Source organism: Strongylocentrotus purpuratus, unplaced genomic scaffold, assembly GCF_000002235.5.
Source record: "Strongylocentrotus purpuratus isolate Spur 01 unplaced genomic scaffold, Spur_5.0 spur5_scaffold_3, whole genome shotgun sequence".
NCBI lineage: Eukaryota > Metazoa > Echinodermata > Echinoidea > Camarodonta > Strongylocentrotidae > Strongylocentrotus > Strongylocentrotus purpuratus.
In genome coordinates, this window is record NW_022145609.1 from 7,110,398 (window position 1) to 7,124,974 (window position 14,577).

General features: G+C 36.6%; 2 long non-coding RNA genes across 2 annotated transcripts; both read left to right on the forward strand.

The window, feature by feature from the left end:
* Positions 1–250: 250 nt before the first annotated feature.
* LOC115928637 lies at positions 251–1,425 on the forward strand. Its single transcript, XR_004066130.1, has 2 exons — positions 251–339; positions 1,353–1,425. It is a non-coding gene; the product is annotated as an uncharacterized LOC115928637 (long non-coding RNA).
* Positions 1,426–2,051: 626 nt separating this feature from the next.
* On the forward strand, positions 2,052–6,038 carry LOC115928864. The gene is made up of 4 exons (XR_004066260.1): positions 2,052–2,256; positions 2,956–3,055; positions 3,904–4,147; positions 6,015–6,038. It is a non-coding gene; the product is annotated as an uncharacterized LOC115928864 (long non-coding RNA).
* Positions 6,039–14,577: the final 8,539 nt, after the last annotated feature.

A 14,577-nucleotide genomic window follows, 5' to 3' on the forward strand; every position in this document is an offset into this window, starting at 1 on the left:
TAATGGAATATGAAAAAAGAAAAGAAATATGAGTATGGTGAAGAAAAAAAAATTACACCATCGTGGTATCTATATTCTTTCTGATGAAATGCTTTTATAATAAACCTTTCATGTTAAATAAAAAAAAGTCAGGAGGTCCATATCTTCTCCTTCCATCCATTCAAGGTCAATCTCTAAATTGTCCATAATTTATTCTACTCTGTAAGTCGTTTCCCGTTCTACATCTCTCTTTTCTATCACCATGTTTTTCTTCCATTATACAGGTCATGGCGGAAACCATTCTAGGTTTTGGTAGCCCAAGCCCGGACCCACCCGTTGTCAGGATTACATCAGAAGGAAGTACGATATTCATTTTCTCATTTCTATGATGTCCCATGTAGATCAAAATAATTATTGTAGAGATATTATCACCCCATTCAAAAAGGGAGAAAAAGAAAAAAACGTTGAGTAACATGGTAACACAAACTATATAAACATCACATGTTCATTTAACACAATCGCAGAGACTTTTAAGAAATCAACTCAAGGGCGATTTCAATACCGTATATCGTATTGGCTATGTAAAAGACATCGTCAGATTACGTAATAACGCCGTTGAAAACTTCGCACACTTTATTAGATGAGCCACAAGGCTATTGAAACTGCCTTATGTCAATAATTTAAAGATTTTTCGATGATAATGATAGTAATAATATGTCTTATTTACCCAGGGTAGCCTCATTTAAGTGTTTAAACTGTTCTCCCTGAGGGCCCTGGAATCATGTCATTACCCCCCCCCCCCCCCCCCCCCGGCTTTAGCCGAGCTACCATGAAAAGGTGCGCAAGCATTGCAGGAATGTCTTCCTACTGGGCACCCATTCACCTCACCTGGGTGGAGTGTGGCAAATGTAGATTAATATCTCGCCAAAAGACTTGTTAATAGATGGAAGTGTGCATGTACATGATGTAACTAATCATGAGTGTTTGTTTGGACATCAAGAGATCCCATAATCCCCGAGTATTATCCAGTTATCAGTTAAGTGTATGCAAGGAATGACTGCATGGCTACCTACAAATAAAGGATGACGAATCTTATCACCATATATTGCAAAAGTGATCAATAGATGTAGTTTTGATCTCAAACTGAACCTCTCATTCAAATGACACGAATCTACAGTAGATGTTAAATCACTGATATTCCCTTCATAAATACAGCGCTAAATAATGCAAAGAGAGAGAGAGAGAGAAAGAGAAACAAAAATATTTTGTCAATGCTATAATTTTTGAGAAGCTTCTACCCTTAAACAAGAAAATCGTATACAAATACTGACTTGTATTGTACTTTATAAATAATCTTATTTCCTGCTTTACAGTTCCTAGTGAGCCCCAGGAGGTGGCTGTTTCCAGCAGATCAAAATCTTTGCTGATTACCTGGAAGGAGCCGAGGTACCCCCGAGGAAAAATATCCTATACGGTAACCTCAAAACTAAAATTCAAACGAAGATCTAATGATGGTTTCTGTGTATCCGAACTGTATGTAATTATTGTTCTAACATTCTCTCTGGAGTTCTCTTCTTTATCAACTATTGTTTTCTTCTAAAATAAGTTACCAGTATTTTCTGTTTGATTAATGCAAAACGTGAACTATTATGGATCATTGAATGAAAAAGAACTTCTAAACTAGTACTGCTGCGAAAATTTTCGGCAATATGTCGCCGAATGGTTTCATCCGATTGCTGAAATAGGATCGAAATCTTGATGTATAATTATATTTAAACAATTTCTAAAGGAAACATGTTTTTGTTTAAATATATGAACAAGAAGGAGTAAATTCATGACCAAACTGTTCATTTCTATGCTGAAGTATGGGTAGAATTGTGGCTTTTGTCCAACCAATATTTTCAGATGAGCCAAATAAGTTTCTCAGTGGAGTTTACCAGTTGGCGATTCAAGTCTCAATAACAAAACTCTTTTGGACTCCCCCCCCCCCCCCCCCCATAATTTTTGTTTCGGTCGCTCCCTTTCTCTCTCTCTCTCACACCTTTAAAAAAAATCTTTCTCTCTAGCTGGCTTACAAAGTAAAAGGAAAGCCATACGACAGATCATTCCAGCCAGGAGATTCATTTACAGTGAAAGAGGTAGCGGGAGACTATTCGAGCTTTGTACTTGATGATCTGGAGCCAGCTACACTCTATGAGGTCTACGTGGTAGCGTCCACTAGCAAAGGGGAGGGAGAGTCTAGTCAGCATGTTGAAGAATTTACGGAACCTCCTGCAGGTATTGGAAGAAACATGTTGGAAGTTGGAAGTTTGGAGACATGACCATACTTTAAAAGGGATCATACTTTTGTGAAAGGGGAGTGTCAAAATTGTCGTAAAGGTCAAATACTATTGTAAATTTACATGATAAAAAAGTAACAAAAAGAATACGATTGTAAATGGTTTTATCTCCATCTTTCTTGACAATGAAGTTGACGACAATTGGACAAACCCGTTAACACTAAACTTGTCTTTGCATGCATGTTATCATAAGTTTGATGGGTGTTTATCTCTGACCACAGACCCCAATGTTTAACCATTTCAAATCTCTATGACACCTCCCATCAAATTATTTAAAAACACTGCTTACACGATTCTTTATAAATCGAGATGATGGGGTACGATTTACAGCAGGGACAACAAGTCCAGGAGCCACGTGGTAGATAGAAGGACTTTACTGCAACCGTCTTCTACTTTAAAAACAAATTAGTACCATTAATATCGAACTTTTATTGCTAACATATGCAGGATACAAGTTCTAACCGACGTGTACGGCTGTGGTCAAGAGATAATTAGAATTTTCTTACTAGTCTTGCAGGTTTACTTAACGTGTGAAACTCTAAACAGAGAATATTTTTTATTTTAATATTGGATAAAAGTCATCGTTCAATGATGTTTAAGTTTGATGTTGAAATCTCTTTTTTGTAACGTGCCATAGCTGACGAGCTTCCAAAGCCCAACCCACCAGTGATAGTGTCTTCACCTGACGGTTCGCCTACCATTCAGTTTAGCGATGTGCTTGAATCTCCATATATAACGTAAGTATATAGCTACATATTCCAAGCGATGATTTTTTACCTTTAATGATATAAATCTTTGAATCATGTGTATGTGAATAATTAGGCCAGCGCTTAGAAACAGTAGTAATAATCGCTATATAGATGCTATTACGTTATTTTCATCGTTATTATTATTATCATAATTGAAATTATTATTATTACCAATGATACCATCATCGTCATTTTTATTTTATCGTTGTACCAATGTCTGTCTTTCTAGCGCACTGCTCTTGATCTGCGCAATGCTTTTTTTTAAAGGGAGAAGCCGGGAATACATTTAGTGGGCCAACGGGTTTCACTCCTGTTTTTGAGACAAGACGGATGGCCATTTCTAACGTCAGTGTGAATCCTCATTCCTCCTATATTTTCATCAAAGACTACCTCTCACAACTTTTTTAATGTACGAGCCCTTGGTAAATTAAAGACGCTGTAGCATGACGAGGCTATGTTTCTTTCCCGTGGCCCTTCGGGGCCAATCGGACGACTACGGATGACGCGACATACGCGAAACCGAGGCGTGAGGAGAACTTCAGTCTGTTTCGCGCCCTTTCGCGAACACTAGCGCGCTGACTCAGTTAATCACTGACCTCTACCTCAGTGCAGTTAATCAAGTCCATTCGTTTTTACTTGCAGTTTTCCAAAAGAAGACGTAGATGGCGTCAACCAGTATTTCCCATGCTACAGCCCCTCTAATTGGTATATTGGTAAATTCATTCATTCATAAATTGTGAATGCTACTTTACATCAAGAAGTAATATTACATTTGGTCTGCGACTCAGTCATGTCAAAAGGGTATAATTATGACAAATATCCCTTTGAACTCTCAGGCACATACTTGTTGCTGTTGAAGAGAGAATTCCGGTAACAAGGCGCCGACGTCAAAAGGCAGCGTATGGATCCTATGCCGAGAATCCTTCCTCATACATAGCAGCTAACATCAGCAAAGATGATCTTCCGATAGAGCTAACTATAGGGGATAACGAGACTTATGGACATTACCACAATGCACCCCTCAGAGACAAGGCGATATATGATGTACGAACAGGTGTTGAGAGCAACGTTGGAGGACAGGTACGATTTTTCGTTGGACGTAAATGTCCCAAGTGACTGTCGGCCTACCCGATGTAGTGGCCTACGGTTTCGTGGCCTACGATTTCGTAGCATTATTATATTGTGGAAATAATGTTTAGGTGCAAATATCGGTGAAAATGCCTAGGTCACATTTGCGGCGGCGGCCGTGCAGTCTAAAATATCTACGGCCAATAGCAATTATAGGACCGCCGCAGCATTCCCACGGTCACATACGGTGGCGGTCACATTATTATGTTTAGGTAGCCGCACGGCGTATTTTGAATATGTGGAGACAGAAAATCTGCGACTGCCGTACGGCCTTTGAAGTGATGACGCAAGGTCGCCTTAGGGCGTCCCTGCGGCGGCCGTAGCTTTTTGACATATACTAAGGCAGACGCAATGTAGCCGCAAGGTGCCCGCAAGGCGGCCGGAGGGGGACCATACGGCTACTGTGCGTCATCACTTCAAAGGCTGTACGGCAGCCTCAGATTTTCGGTCTCCGCAAATTCAAAATACGCCGTGCGGCTACCTAACATATATGACCGTGGGAAAGCTGCGGCAGTCCTATAATTGTTATTGGCCGTATATATTTTAGACCGCACGGCCGCCGCCGCAAATGTGACCTAGGCATTAGGAACAATCATGAGGGGCGTAAGAATTTGAGGTTGCGTCGTGTGTAACTGAAATTGTGATCATTGTCTAATTAAATTTTGCTTTTACACTAATTCTACATATCAGAAATATGCAACGTGCGGTTTTTGTGGAAAAAAACACAACAACACATTATGGATCAAAGAATTCAAGTGTTATAGGTTAGCCTTTTAGAGAATAACAGTATTCTGTAAAGATTCGTGCTACATAATTTGATGGACCATTAAAGATAAGCAAGGTTTTTAAACTTAAAGAGGAATTAACCTCGCGACTATGATTCATTATCATGACATGGAGAGTAAAACAATGTTTCATTTGATATAAAAAGCATTGCTGTAGGCCAAATAATAGCGTCTTGCAAGTCCAATAAAGGGACCCTAATTCGCCATATTTCAGACGTCGTCTGCTGCCCAAGGAAGCTGCCATCGTGTCGAAATTTCCCTTCCACAACTTCCGGGTTGTGACGTATCGCACGGAGAACTGATGTAGCGCGGCGCGCGTGTTAAATGCAATATGCGTCAAACATAGTGTACTGCCAAGAGTTTGGGTGTAATAATTGTTCCAGTGTAATTGTTCCTGGAAACCAGGGGAAAATCGTTTCGTCGATTTCCAGACCCACACAATCGCAATGAGATTTTCAAGCTATAACAGCTCTGAAGGTGGAACAATTTTTGTATAAAAAGTACAAGTACGACAGGAAAGACGATGTGATCTGCAGTGATCATTTTATAGTGCACAGCAGGGAAACCTACGTACGCAATATCGGTCGACTCCATGCGAAACGTCACAGAACGGGCCGCGCGGAAGCACAATGACGACGTACTTCAAGTTTCCAGAGCCGCGAAAGACGAAGGATTCTGAAGAAGAGTTACGTCCTCCCTTTCGTCAAAATGTATGTTTTTTATTTTTCAGATAATGTTTTTAATGACCTACAAACTGGAATTTACATGCAGTTTGAGGTTAATTCCCCTCAAATCGCCGTTATGAATTCAAAACAATTGAGAGTGGGCTAACTACCAGTCAAAACCTAAGTTCACGTGGAAGTGCAGAATATTTGGCCATTGTATGTATATCGTAGAAGCGTTAAAATGTGCTATGCGCTTCACTGGTACAGAAAAGGTTCTACTAAACTTCCTTAAAACTGCCACTAGATAAATACACGAACATTTCATTTAAAAAACATTATGAGCTAATTTCTTGATTACCTTTTATTTAGAAATCCACCCTTTTCGGAGATCCAGCTGAAGTACAGCCAGGTAGGAACGCATATTTTATTAGATTCTTGAACATTTGTAGTTTGAAAGTGCTTTAGCTTTTGAATGGATATTGGCCTACGATTTAACAGATATGGCACATTTCCATTACTTAAACGTTTAAATTCTTTTTCCGAACTTACGGATCTCTTCACTACGTTCAATATCACTGCTCTCAATATCACAATTAACTACGAATAAGTAAGCATACATTGTTAATTAATACCTAACCAAAAATTGTTCTCTACGATCCGGAAATGAAAGCGGTAAATGCAGTCAAAATTCATTGAGCAGATTTCTCGAAGTTAATGACTTTTGCCCAAGATTCCTGATTTGCATCAATTTTGGATCCAAGGTCTGGCTTAGTAATGAATATCTATACGACTATAGCTATGTTTTAAAAGCAAAAGTTTCTAAAGCTTGGTCGCTTTGCTCATCGCGTATGTTCACAATATAAGATATCAATTTGTATACAGTACTCTCTCAAGAGTTCTAGATATTTTACAATGCAAATGCCTTTGCGTGCTCCCTATTTCATGATTTTTGTTAAACATATATATAAGGCAAAGGGGAAATGCAAAACCGTATAAAGTGATTTGTAATGGTTCAAAATTCAAAAGAAATTGAGCTATTTTTGCCCTTATCCCTCGATACGCCACCGAATACGACATTTTTTTTTTATAGATGATTTGACAAGAGAGTCCAATTAATAAAACACGTATCGAATCATGAGTTTGTCCTGGTGAACTTTTACCCTATGTAGTGTTCTGTAGGCCCGGGAGCGCATATTTTATTTTACACAACTGTTTAGCCATTTTCGCGAAAACAATCCTAGAAATGGTCTGGTGAAAGAGTCTAAGTCGTCAGCGCACAGGTACACCCAGCGCATACACCCAGGGAAGGGCAGATGATAGGAAAGGGAAAACAAGAGGAGTGGAATAGATATGGAGAAGGAAAAACAAGGAAATACATAAGGAAAGAGAAGAGGATAAGGCAAAGGAAGAACATAGAAAAACATAACGGAACAGCTAAGAGGATTATAGATTCGGGTATAGACTATAAGGAAAAACAAATTATAGATGACGAAGGAGAAAAGGATAGATTGAAGTAGAAACAAAGAATTACATCAAACAAAAGAGAAGAGGATAGAATAAAGGAAAACAAAAGAAATACATAACGATCGATTGAAGGAAAAACAAAGAAAAAAAACCATAACGAAGGAGAAAAGAATAGATTGAATGATAGCTTCAGCAATCCCAAGATACTGCTAAGTATATTTGACTGAACTGGCTAAACAGTTGTGATACAAAAATATGCGCGGCCCAGGAAGACCAATGGCCTACTACTTTTGTTGTTATGGTCGTTATAACGGAGAGCCTTACGTTACCCTTACGATGAGATTATAATTATAAGAGAATTTTTTTTCAATATCCGTAATGATTACCTCTATTTATTTATTTTTGCTAGTAGCCAACCTATTGGGAACGGTTTGATTGCATGCAATTACAATTAATTATGATCATCTGGTAGTATCTGATTTATTTATCACTTATCTATCAACTCTGATGCTACCTTGATATGTTTAACACCTGTCTTTTCTTTTCACTACCATCCGTCTTCCAACAACATCCTCTTCACCTATTGTCTCTTCTCCATCAAAATCAGCTTCAGCTGGAGTCCCTTCAGGTTCCATAGCAAGCATCGTAGGAAGCGCTGTTGGTGTTATTCTTGTGATTGTTATCCTTATAATTCTCATCATCATCTTTTACAAGCGAAGAAGGTTAGAGAGATACCTTGTGCTTAACTTGTCCCTCTCATCAGTCCATTTTCATCGAGATCCTCCATGCAAGATGCTAAAACCGTATGGCCATGAAAATACAAATCTAAATATGATTGTATTAAAAACATAAAGGCCTATATATAAAGTTATATTGTTGCCTTTTTTGTCTTCAATGCTATTGAATGGAAATATTCTAAAGCATAACTCTTTTAGAATGTTATGGCAATCCGCTTGAAAAGGCCTATTATGTTAATGATATGCATTTTAGAATTACCATACCACTTACCACATTTAATGTTGACATGTTTTTGTATGTCTATTTATTGGGAATTGATCATTTGTTTAATTATGTATTTCATCAAGGCAATTTATGTATGCTTTCATAATATTAACTTTCAGCGATGAATCAGCCCCTACTAGGTCTAAAGGGAAGGAGTCCGATTCGTCTCCGCAGTATGAGAACCCTGTATTTGATCCGTCAAAGACAGACGTCCATAACTACCAAGACCTGCACACTGACATTCATAACTACCAAGATGTTAATACCGATGCCAAGAGCTACGGTAATCTTGCTGACCCTCAGACCGACCAAGACCTAAAGGTACCTGATCAAGAAGCTATATACGAAGACATAAATACAGAATATGTCAACGTGCTCAAGAAGAATTGAATACATTAGAAGAAGGAAGATCCAAGTCAATCGCAATGATTTTGAGTCATCAAGAATTTAAAAAAATTAAGAGGGATAACATATTTTCAGTCTTAATTTATTACAAATATATTTTCATGTATCAATCATTTCATCAAGTAGAAACCATACTTAAAATCTTATCACGAAATATTAAAGATTATCTTAATAGCTGAAAGAAAAACTATTCTGATGGACTTGGGCGTTTTTCTTCATGTATTCCATTAGAATACCATGATGAAAAGTTGTCAAAAACTATCATGGCTTCCTGTCCTTCGTCCTGTGCTTCTCTTTCTTTGTTTATTTACACCTTGTCTACTCGCGTTATTCCCAAATCTTTTGATATCGGGGATCACTCGAAATGTTCCCTTTTGAATAACATGATTCGCACAAGTCTGACAAATTTGGGTAAAAATAGTTGTAGATCTTAGGTACCACACTACATGAAAGTCAGGGTATGGGATGAGTTTCTTTAAATGTACATATTTATATATACTTATCCTCGTTCATGGAAGTTTGTTTTCTACTTTAATTTCCTGAATAATGTGAATGTTGTATAGGAACGCATGAATTTTACATCATGGAGCAAGAAAGATAATTCTATTTTCGATTTTTTTTTTCTTCTCCCTTCTTTATCATCTGCTGAGATTTCTGATGAAAACGATTTTAGAAATATAATATATGTTTTTGAATTATTCAATGCAGGTACAAGTATAAAGGGAAACCTATTCAGTCATGTATATATACGTGAAATACAAGGCATGTTCCATCATGTTAATCGTGTTTTGAGGAAGGCTATCAGTAGGAAAATACAATATTCCGCTGTATGTTTTGTCTGCATGGATTACTAGTGTTAACGCCTGCTATTTCTGGTGTAAAGCATTATTACCCCATTGTTTGACAAGAATGAATAAATTATCAATTATTATTATTGTCATTATTCTTATCACTATTATCATTAGGCCTATTATTATTATTGTTATCATCGTTATCATTATCATTATTATTACTATTTCTACTTCTACTATACTTCTACAGTGGAATTCAATTTGATAAATAGGTCAACGATAATGTGATAGAATGTGAACGATGAAAAACGAAAATATAAGTTGTGAATAAGTTGTGAATATAAACATAAACTACGCATCATAACATTTTGTGAAAGCTTTGTGTCATGTAATGGTGGATGTTTAGGAAAAAAAATGTAGATAGTAGAATTAGAAGTTAATTAGTAGAGTTAGATAATGCAATTAGTAAAGTTAGATAATGCAATCTAAATCAAAATTTATATATTTCCATATGAGCAGGAAATGTGTAGCACATATTAAATGTGAATACTGATAACTAAACGTGTAGAACACACAATATGTAACCCTTAAAGAAGTGTAAACAATAAAGAATACAACAAAAATATAGAGTTATTTTGTTTGGTGTAAGCTCGTCAATAATCACTTTGAACGTTTCTCAACTAAAATTAATCCGTCTGATTATTAAGGCAGTTTGGAATTTGGCAGACTGAGCTAACAGTCCGCCAAATACCAGCCAGATTACTTTGCGGTAACAATTAATACAACAAAAAAGTGCATTAAAGATAAAGTTGAATTCTGGTCATGCGATTGCATTGTGAAAGAAAAGGTGTGGAATGGATTAGAAAAAAATGATCAGGTAGTATGTAAGTATTGGTGTGTACTGCAAGGTTCTGGAATCATCAAAATCATAATAAATTTTATGGCGGATGATAGTGTTGTTGAAAAGTAAATGTCAGGCTGATTTGTATTTACAGAATTTTAATTGATGTTGTACTGCAAATTGTAAACACCGCGCCATCACACGTCATTTGTAGATCTTCATTCAGTCATACCATTTAATCACCATGGCTTAGCAAAGTTTGCCCCAAAAATCCAACAGAGAGGGCAGTTTAATACTCATCTTTCTGGGGCCCGTTCTTCGCTACCAACGACGTGACAGTCACAACTTGATATGCTACGGAAATGTCTCTGATCTTCCTAAACCGTTTCAAAAAAGCTCCCTAGCTAAACATCTCATGATAACGATACTATTGGCGGGAAGAGGAGCCTAGCCTTTGTTTTTGAGATGGGTCCCCTCAAATATTTTCATTTGATAGCTTAAGAAAAATACAACTTTATAATTTTCGTAGTAAGAATACGATGCCATAATAGTTGTGGCCGATGTTTAAGGCTTCAACAAAATAGTAAAATGACAACAATTTAGTTTTAGTTCAGGTTTCAGTTTTAGTTTTATTTCATATATATTTCACATTCAGGGTTGCTCACGTTTTATGAGTTGAAACATAAACTTAAGACTTTTTTTATATGTTTTAAACTATTTATTTTATACATTTGGAGATCTTGACATTGATATGGGTCTGAAAACTAGAAAATATACTTCTGACTATGGTTTGCCTGCCGTAGCAGATTAACCCTCCCTTCGAGGATTTACCGTTTCCAAAGAAAGAGTTGTAGAAAACTTTAACATGTAAACGTTAGCTCAACCGTTGGTTGTCAGAGACTTTGAGATGATCTAAGACCTAGACCTACTACGAATCAGTTATATTTAGAATCGGTAAATCTAAATTTTTGTCATGAATTAATGTTCTTCTAAATACATGTACTTGCTTTGATCCATGTGGTCTCTTGTTTACTGTGTAATGAATAAATGAGAGATTTATGGGATATTAATATTACAAATGTTGAACCTCTTTATCCAATCACAATCACATTTGATAATGCTTTATATATCATAAGTATCTTCCATATCCCTTTACTTTCTTTGCAGGCCTATCTAACAATTTTCTTCTTTGTTTCTCTTTTTTTATATTTTCTTTTTTTTGGTCTTAATGTTTGTTAGTTTTGTTTATTATCATGAATTTTATGTTCAATTTCCTTTTATATTTAACGCAATCACCTAAGTCCAAAATATATATTTTTAATAACATTGTGGAAACCAATGCGTAAAATCAGTTTAATTTAGTTTCAACCTTAAATATGAGCATGACATATTTTCACAAATTAGTCATAATTGTATAAAGAAAAATATATCAAGAGTGTGCAGAAAGATCATAGCTGGAATATTCCGTGTTCCTTTTTGCCTGTCATAGTCTAGACTACCCGATAAATGACATGTGATAGCGCCACACATCGACTGAAAAGTTATAGAGATGTAACAGGGTTAGAGGCGTCATAACTTGTTATAGTCAGTATCTTGTCCTCGATCTCGGCAAAGACGGCTTCGTGAAGAGAGTAATAGACAAGTAGCTGGGAAATTGCACATATATACATATAGTTAGCAGCTGATAAGGGGAAATGAATTTGTGACCTTGCATGTTAAAACGCTTATACACCTCATTCAAGATCGTGGTTGTTCATGCTATACATGCACAATTGACAATGGCATAACAAGGCAGTGAGCCACGAGGCGAATTTCATGAAACTATACTTAGCTCCACAGTTACTAGTTCAACGTTAAAGATAAACTTGAGTTATGGTAACAAAAAGAAAAATGAATTCTCACAGAATCAAACGAAACTTACACTGAATGTTCAAGATTACAAATAAATGTCATTTGCCAAACAATTTTGGTAGAAAATGTATACTGGCTGAGTAATGAGCATAGAAAGATAAGGAAATCAAGGAAAGTAGGCCCGACACCATTTGTGTAGTCCCATATACATCTTTCTGTGTAAAGTTCTTGTTACTTTACCAAGACTGGGCCAAATTTATTATGATTTTGATGACCCCAGAACCTTGCAGTACACACCAATACTTACATGCTACATGATCAACTTTTTCTGAACCATTCCACACCTTTTTTTTCACAATGCAATTGCATGACCAGAACTCAACTTTATCTTTAATCACATCGGTGGTTAACGACTATGAGGAAGCGTAGTGCATTTAAATATGGTTTTGTATGAAATAGTCTCATTCGATCATTTTACGTTATTATTGGAATGTGAAGTTGTTTTGTCGACGTCATTAATCGATTTTTTTCATACTCACTCTCTGAGCAGGAAATATTGAGAAAAAAAACGAATTCCTTGTTTTGTTAACTTATCGCAACAAATGATTGGCTTTAATAACCTGTGATATGAAGTGAATATATGTACATCAATACGTGTTGTAATGTTTATCTTTTATATTTCAATCGTTATTCAATATTATATGGATTTATAAGGATTTTGAAATCTTCAATACGTTTGTATATATGTCTTTGTATATCAGTATTTCAATGCAAATTTTCACATAAGTTGATCTATTTTCTTTGAAAATCTACATTGTATTGTAGCCTTTTAACACATCAGGATATCGACTTTAAGCTACATGCAAAAGGGTTGACAGCACAATGGCTGTGTGATAGAGTTGGTCTTGTAACTGAGATCCCATAGTTCAAACCGAGTCGATGAACAGGTGTCCTGTAGTAAGGCATTCAATCTCATCACCTCAGAGAGCACTTGGATATGTTGATAACCTAGAAGCTTATTTACAAGCATGCATGCACAGGGCTTATTAGCTATAAAATAAACCATCAGTCAAACCAATCAAAACCAATACTCACTTCTATCATTAACCTATTACGGATGGACATTCATCGTTTTCTTAACGAATTCATTGTGATTGTCTCCGTCAATGTCGTCTCAATAACATTCCCTACATGTTTCTTCAATTTGATCTTATCATGGTCGCCGCCAAAGAGCCGGGACAGAATCAAGATAGTGATTTTAAACATGTTAATATACATGCGCAGAAGATAATAACTCGCTTAAATCCTGGAAAATCGATGTGCAGTTCTGGTTTATAATCGGAAATTGTTGTTCCGTGTACTGTATTTTATTTTGAAAACGTGTTGATATCACTAGATAGAGGTTATATTTGGATTGGTTGTGATTCAAAATCCCGTTTCCCCCAATTTCCTCATAATATTCCAGAGTTACAACGCACAGGGCTTATAAAGATCATGGCCTTCTAATTGTTTTATAAGGTCATGGGTGTGTGCGAAAGTTTGCAAATCAGTAATAATAATAATAATAATAATAATAGATCACACTTATAACGCGCCTAATACATTGTTTCTAGGCGCAGTGGTGCTGTTGTCCCAGCAGCCATTAAGTGAAGTAATATCCTTACACGAAATAAAGCCGGGACGACAGCACCACAAGTACACAATATTATTCAGTACACAATTACAGTATGTTATGCTATGTTACGTTACAAAATCAAAATTACAGTTTGTTACAAATAAATGAATAAATCAGCTTAATCTAACTTAAATTCTGCTAAAGATGACTTATTACATAACAAATAGAAGTACAACATCATTTATATATTTGACATGTTTAGAGAGACAAAATTCATGGTATGTTTTTGAACAGATGGGTTTTTAACATTACTTTGAAAGTGGATGTAGAAGGAGCATTTTGAATGTAGGACGGGAGGCTATTCCACAACTGGGGGGCAGCTACAGAAAGCGCTCTATCCCCGTATCTGGTTTTCACACGAGGGCCAGGAATTAGTTGAAGGTGAGAGGAAGTAGAAGCACGCAACCTGGAGGAGGGGGGTTTGGATTTTACAAGACTGGAAAGGTACGTGGGGCATTCACCGTTACGGATTTTAAAGGCAAGGAGAAGAATTTTAAATTGGATACGTTGAATTACTGGCAGCCAGTGGAGATTGCGGAGGATTGGAGTAATATGTTCATAAGGTCTTGAGCGGGTAACTAGACGAGCGGCAGCATTTTGGATACGTTGAAGAGGAGCAAGGTTTGAGGGTGGCAAATTAACAAGGAGGCCATTACAGTAGTCTAAGTGGGAAGTGACAAATGCATGAATCAGTCGTTCTGTGGTGGGTTTATCTAAAAATTTCCTAATTTTGCCAATTTTGTGGATACCATAAGATGCAGCTTTACATACTTTCCTTATGTGAGCCTTCATATTGAGAGCAGTGTCTATGGTAACACCCAGGTTTTTGGCCGATTCAGAGGTACACAATTTTGTGTCATCTAAAACAAAATCTGGCAAGGGCAAGGGTTTACGAAACTGAGA